The sequence below is a fragment of the Portunus trituberculatus genome, chromosome 28 (genome assembly GCF_017591435.1).
Source record: "Portunus trituberculatus isolate SZX2019 chromosome 28, ASM1759143v1, whole genome shotgun sequence".
NCBI lineage: Eukaryota > Metazoa > Arthropoda > Malacostraca > Decapoda > Portunidae > Portunus > Portunus trituberculatus.
This window is the reverse complement of record NC_059282.1, coordinates 2,237,270-2,244,769: the sequence shown is the minus strand read 5'-3', so window position 1 is coordinate 2,244,769 and position 7,500 is coordinate 2,237,270. Positions and strand designations below refer to the sequence as shown.

Sequence of the window (7,500 nt, the reverse complement as noted above, 5' to 3'; positions counted from 1 at the left end):
AGGGAGGGAACAAATGTGGGCGAGTATATATATTGTGTACTGTATAGTACCTGCACACACACACACGCACGCACTCTCACAGGCGCACGCGCACGCACGCGCGCGCACACACACACACACACACACACACACACACACACACACACTCTCTCTCTCTCTCTCTCTTACACCCCCACACACACACACACAAGGACAACGACAGGTACACCAGCACAGATGTGATCGTCTAATCAATTATGGATGCAGAATAAATTTAATGAGTTACACAACAACCAAAAGTAAAAGTCAATGTCAAGAGCTTCCCTTCACCCAATGCTATCCAAACAACAACAGCGATAACAACAACAACAATCACAACAGCAACAAATTCTTCTCTGCCATATTGTGTCATCAAGGAAACGATACGCCTCTCTCGACTTCAAGTACACTAGGAGGAGGAGGAGGAGGAGGAGGAGGAGAATAAAACCCTCACAACTTCACGCACCACGATCTTTATCACCACTGTCATCAACAAGGCAAGCGGAGCAGAATTTTTCTTTATGACTTCGAACTATTTTTTCTCCACCAGTAACAAACACACACACACACACACACACACACACACACACACACACACACACACACACACACACACACACACACACACACATTACCCCAAACACAAGACTCGTATGAGGAGGTAATGTCACGCAATCCCCCCACCCATTCTCTCTCTCTCTCTCTCTCTCTCTCTCTCTCTCTCTCTCTCTCTCTATGTAAGGGTTATTACTCTCCACTTCAGTGAGTGATAATCAGAAACGCCCACCATCTCCCCATCCTCACCCACGCCCTCCTTCCCTCGTCACCCCTCACTCATTACCCTTTTTCCTCCCCTCAATACCGCACCCAAACTCATCCACATACTAACACCAAAAATACGACAAATTTTCCACCATACCTTTCTATCCATCACCTCTCTTCATCCACTTCAGCTTACTAACCTAGCCTAACCTGATCGACTCTATACTAGACACTAGCTAGCATATCTCTCTTTCCAATCCACCAACACACTACCTAACATTCTTAACCCTCCAGCTGTCAATCTACCACATATCCACCTTAGTTTGTCTCTCCACCACAACACCACACTGTGCAACCCTCATCCACATAACAACACCAAAATTACGAGTTATCCACCGTGCACTTCTGTCCACCACCCCGTTACCTGCCTGATCCACCCTACTTCACTAACCTAGCAATCATCATCATCCATCTCATTTTTCCTTCCCTCTCTACTCCACTGCCTCGTAATATCCATCTATATACCAAACATTACATTTCTCTCATTATTTCTACTTCTCATTTTTCTTCTTATTAAAACCACACATACATTACATTTCTTTCATTAATTTTTCTACGCCTCATTTTTTCTCTTTTCTTTATAACAACATAGACATTACATTGCTATCTTTATTTATTTCTACTTATTACTTTTCTCTTCTTATTAAAACGACACAAACATTACATTTCTTTCATTGTTTCTCTCTATCTCTCTTTTTTCTTCATTGTAACCACACAAACATTACGTTTTTATCTTTTTTTTAACTGTACTTTTCATTTTTCTCTTCTCATTACCACCATGCGTCTTCTAACTAAACACACACTTACATCTTCCCATCCCTCTCCTCCTCTTCCTTTTCTCCACTGCAGACGCCATCACCCCCTTTCCCCCTTCTCTCTCTCTACCCTACCCTATCACCACAACCTCTCCACCTGCCCCTTCCATTTCCCACCACCCACTCCCTCCATTCCTTTTGGCAGACTCCTTGTTCCCTTTCACCCTCTTCCCTTACCCCTCCCATTCCCTCTCCCTCTCTCAGGTAAATGACCCTCTCCTGGCTTTTTCTTCGTACCTGAACCCTCGCCGCTTCGTTGTGCAACATTCCACACAAGACGACGTGCATTGTTATCTTGATTATTATTAGCCTCATTATCATTACCATGTTTCCCTCTCTCTCGTAATCCGGCCGATTTGTTAGGCCGTTTAAATAAATAATGTGCGTTTAAACTTGGCCATAATACAACTTTAAGTAGAAGCATACACACGATCACATACACAAGCACACACACACACACTTTAAAATGAAGACAAAATATATAAATTACCATTGTTAATAGGTATAACTATGAACAAAACTCATAATACAAGCGAGGATTACCTTCAGAAGCAAATAATACTAATAAAAACCCATAAAAACAGACAAAAAGAAAGTGTGCATTATCTCGCGAAGCTAATAACACCATTTTAATCAAGACTAAAGATAAAGAAGAAAGCGCGCCGTGACCTCAAGTACAGACCAAAATCAATAACAAGAACACTTAACTTTATTAGACACACACGCTTACTTTCTACAGTGTGACCTAGAGAGCTGAGGATTACTTGCAGTTCCTCAGGCGTTGCATAAGACCACAATTCTATCTCCGCTGAATAATATAACAGAAAAAGGTGTGGCGTTGCAATTACACCTGAAGCGACCAGGTGTGTTAGGTCTGCTACTTTCACACGATGATTTTGTAACAAGTAGGTAGGGAGTGTTTCTGTGCTGCAGGGGTAGAGAGAGAGAGAGAGAGAGAGAGAGAGAGAGAGAGAGAGAGAGAGAGAGAGAGAGAGAGAGAGAGAGAGAGTCGTGGGAAAACAAACAAATCTCTCTCTCTCTCTCTCTCTCTCTCTCTCTCTCTCTCTCTCTCAAGTGACTCAGGCAAGTTGAAAGACCGAGAGGACCCAAAGGTTTCAAAGGCAAAGGTGTGTGTGTGTGTGTGTGTGTGTGTGTGTGTGTGTGTGTGTGTGTGTGTGTGTGTGTGTGTGTGTGTGTGTGTGTGTGTGTGTGTGTGCGCTGGTCTTGTTCACACAGGTTCTGTTATGGTACAGTACTACGCCGACTCTCTCTCTCTCTCTCTCTCTCTCTCTCTCTCTCTCTCTCTCACTGTTACGCCTCCATGCAACTTAACGCAACGAGTACCTGTGCAACACCTGTAACGTAAGCTGAAGTTACGCTCAGGACTACAACCTGACAGTCTGCCTGCACGTATGTCTGTCAGCAGGAACGTGAGTGTCTGTTGTTCCCCCAGCTCTGTTGTCAAACGTTGCGCTGTTCTTCTCCTGCTAGACTTCTTTAACAAGCTTTAGTGGAACTTACTGGAATTTATTTTCATTCAAGTGTTCCCGTGAATCGCGTGACAGTTTAACAAGGATTCTGCGCCATCAGAGAGAGAGAGAGAGAGAGAGAGAGAGAGAGAGAGAGAGAGAGAGAGAGAGAGAGAGAGAGAGAATAATGAAAACACACTTAATCATTTCACCTTTGAGAATGTTCAACCCCTCACCACTGCTGGCAGCTTCTACACTTGACACAGCCCCGGTTCTTAGTCAGAATATAATAAATAAATGTGTAACCACCGATGATCTTGAAGTCCTGAATTACAAAAAAACAAGTAAGCATCGTAAACTTAATATATCCAACTTAAGTGCTTCCTTACACATACAAATACAAAAATCGTATACTAATATGCCCAACTATGTACAATAAAATCAAGAACATAAAAAAGTGAACTTATAAGGAACCTTGAGGCATACACCAGTAGTCCCTCTATCAAACCTACCAATATCCACTTATCCCCATAACCACAAATTCGTGTGTGTCTTTTAAACCTCGTTATTGACTCGCCACTCACAACCTAAGTACTGAGACTATTCCATTCATACACCACTATTTGGGAACCTGTTTCTTATCTTCTTTCCATCTAATTTTACTAAGGAAGGACCTGTTATTTTTGGCATTCATAAAACTCTGGACTCAAACTGTGGTGTTACTGAAAGGGTTAGTAATATAAGACTGGTTTCTTCATGTCGCTCTTTTTTCTTATAATTTTTGTCATATTTTGATTACATAGTTTTTTTTTCAAGTCATGGTTATTACATCCATTTAAATTATATGGTATTACTGAAAGGGTGAGAATTTGAGTTTTTGTCTGTGTGGGAATGAGGCAAAATCTATGAAAATTCTCTCTCTCTTAAATTCCTTGTTCTATTCTGCGTGAATTAATTTTGTCCACATCACCCTTGGCTTGTTGTATAATTCAAACTCTTAGGTATTACTGAAGGTGGGTTTAAGACTAGCAGTATGAGCCTGTGTGTCTGTGAAAGAGGGGAGGTGCAGCAAAATCTACACCAGTTAATACCTCTTCCCTTTGTCTAATTTCTTGTCCTACTAAGATTATACAGGATTTCGTTCACATCCTCACTGCATGCATCCCTTTAAACGCAAGCTGTATTACTGAAGCGAGGTTAGGATTATACCCTGCCTATCTTTCTGTCAAGGGGTGAAACAAAACATACACCAGTTACAGATTTTTCTCCACGCCACCATAATTATACCCCACAAAACGCAGGCTGCATTAACCCCTTCAGTACAGGATCGCATTTTTACCATGAGTTTTGGGTATGATTAAACGATTTTATTTACATTACGAAGTGTTTAAGAGGGTCAGAAGATCAATGGCCACAGTCTTCAATATTTCAATCCCCACATAAGTTTCTGAAGCTGTATAAAAACGCCAAATAGTAAGTAAAATGAATATGAAAACGCGTCACGGGACTGAAAGGATTAATGAAAGGAGAGGAGGAGAGCAGGAAGCAAACTGTCTATCTGTCTGTCTGTGTTTCTGATATGCAGCAAAATCTACAACAGGCAGTAGCAAAAAGCGTTACCTTGACTACCTGTACTCCTGTTACAGGCAAAGGTCACCACTAGCGGGGCGCCATCCCGTGACACGCCTCCTTGTATGCTGCATGAACACACGAAGGCTTAAGTGACGGTCAGAACTACGCGTCTCTCTCTTGTTTACGCCCAATTCAACGCACGTGGCTGGCGTCCAAGGTAGATGCATTCTGGCGCCACGTGAGAGAGAGAGAGAGAGAGAGAGAGAGAGAGAGAGAGAGAGAGAGAGAGAGAGAGAGAGAGAGAGAGAGAGAGAGAGAGAGAGAGAGAGAGAGAGAGAGAGAAAGAAAGAAAGAAAGAAAGAAAGAAAGAAAGAGAGAGAGAGAGAGAGAGAGAGAGAGAGAGAGAGAGAGAGAGAGAGAGAGAGAGAGAGAGAGAGAGAGAGAGAGTGTTGCCCGATCTGGCCTTTACATCAGCTACTGCGATTGTTTTTATCTTGCATGCTGGGGAGAGTGGGTGAGGAGGAGGGAGGACGGGAGAAGAAAGGAAGAGGGAGAAGGAGAAGGAGAGGGAGGTGGAGCTGTTTGTGACAGGTGGTGGTGAGAGTGGTGGTGTAGACGAGGACAAGTGGCGGTGTGTGTGTGTGTGTGTGTGTGTGTGTGTGTGTGTGTGTGTGTGTGTGTGTGTGTGTGTGTGAACCTCTGATAAGTCCCAGTTCACATTCTCTCTCTCTCTCTCTCTCTCTCTCTCTCTCTCTCTCTCTCACTCCGGTAGTGTGCTAAAAGGCAAGACGGCAAACAGCTTTCGCCCCTGAAGCGGATAAGCTGTGTGGATATGAGAGCAGTTATGGCTGAGCTCTCGTCCACTTGGGGCTGCTGCGAGGACCCGAGGAAGTGGTAATAACAGCAGGTACAGTAATAACACGAGTAATAACACCAGGTACAGTAATAACAGGAGCAATGGTAGCAGGAGAAACTGTGATGCAAATGTAAAGGCTATGAATTGTGGAATATTTATGGATGAGTGATGGAATGAAGGTATTTTGAAGTAGTAGAAATAAGTGTAATGCATAGTAAAAGAGGGTGTAGTTGAAAATTAAAGGTTAAGGGTTTAGAGACGTTATGAAGTAGTAGTAGTAGTAGTAGTAGTAGTAGTAGTAGTAGTAGTAGTAGTAGTAGTAAACAGAACATAATAGATACGGTAGCAGATATTCAAAGGTCGAAAGTTCTGATGTAACAAAAAAGACCAATGAGAATGGGTACGGTAGCAATAATTAAGTAAAAAAAAAAAAAAAAAAAAAGTTGAAGGTTGCCAAAGAGCAACATGAGTAACGTAACAGTACAAGCATTAACAGTACCAACAGAATAGCAAGAATAGGTAAGGCAGCAAAAGTATAAAGGTTGCAGGTAGAAGAGAAGTTATAAGGGTGTGGATTATGCGAGGTGTTATTGAGAAGTCTCCAGTGTCCTGTATAGACGCCCTCCTTTGTTCCTGTTACTATATAGGTTGGTGGTGTTGTGTGGCGGGCGACCATGGCTCTCCAAGGTCCGTCACTCCTTCCCTCCCTGCTCGCCTTCATCCTACATCGGTACTTTGCTCCATGACTGAAGAGTTACAACCGTACATTATGAAAAATTTCTGCGTCACACCATTACTACATTGAACCCCTTTATTACTGGAACACATGTTTACCTTGAGATTTTGTATGCGATCAGACTATTTCATTGACATTAAGGAGAGTCTATGCTATGGAGTTCAGAAGATTAATGGTCACAGTCTTCGCTATTTTATTCTCCACATGAGTTTCTGAAGCTGTATAAAATCACTAAACTATAAGCAGAATGAATATGGAAACGCGTCATTGTACTGAAGGGGTTAAATGGCTCCAGTTACAATTATACGGTTTTATGAGTTTCTTTTTTTTTTTTCCATGGTATACACTAACAAGACTTCAGCGTTAACACAAGAAACACTATGAAGAACCTCACTAATCATATGTGGCCTGTTTGTCTTTGTTTTTAAGTTGATGTAGTTTTTTCACAAGTCTAGTGACAGAATAACAAAATTTATGCATGTTTAATAAAAAAAAAAAAAAAAAACACTCTTGAAGGCCAGACTATTCATCATCATGGGGCTTGGAAAACAGTCGTGGTGAGAGAGAGCAAAGTTTCCGATTACCTTTACTGAGGATGCCAATGAATATCTGGTCAGGATTCATCACAAATCAGTAAGCAAGAACCTTTAATACGTCTCAGCAGTTTGTATGCATGGACTTCAACGATAACTCCACATCCGTTAATTTATTCAAGCAATCTTATCTAATCACACACAAACACAGAGAGAGAGAGAGAGAGAGAGAGAGAGAGAGAGAGAGAGAGAGAGAGAGAGAACACAACACCAATCCCTCCCTCTATACATTCCTATTCACTGAGGTCAGCCGCGTGACCCTGGCCGCTACCAGACGCCGCGAGCCAATCAGATGATGAGGGTACTTTTGGAGGTCATCCCCTGGGGTTAGTGTCTGCCCCATGGCCGCCACCACCACCACCACCATCACCGCTACTGACACCACCACCATTGCCACAAACCATGACCTTTCCTCAGTTTCTCAACCTCATTTGTTTTCTTTTCGTCTGATTTCAGTATCTTTTAGCTCTTTGCCTGTTAATGTCACTGACACACTTCCAAGCTGCAGATAATTGCTGACTAAACACTTGTGATCTTTTATTTTCTGGTTTCCGGTATCAAGCATTTATTCAGTTATCTATTTATTTATTTACATTTTCGCCTGTTTCCACTGCGACGC

General features: G+C 42.3%; 1 protein-coding gene and 1 long non-coding RNA gene across 2 annotated transcripts in view; one reads left to right on the top strand and one right to left on the bottom strand.

Moving 5' to 3' along the window:
• LOC123510242 (reticulophagy regulator 3-like) overlaps positions 1–7,500 on the bottom strand; it is a 37,575-nt gene that overhangs the window by 17,988 nt on the left and 12,087 nt on the right. The gene's annotated exons all lie outside the window — the stretch shown is intronic.
• The window catches only part of LOC123510243, a 4,084-nt gene continuing 2,025 nt past the window's right edge, over positions 5,442–7,500 (top strand). The window contains exons 1-2 of the long non-coding RNA XR_006676436.1: positions 5,442–5,603; positions 6,200–7,500. The exon at positions 6,200–7,500 is cut by the window's right edge and continues 2,025 nt beyond it. This is a non-coding gene — a long non-coding RNA (uncharacterized LOC123510243). The remainder of the gene's footprint in view (positions 5,604–6,199) is intronic.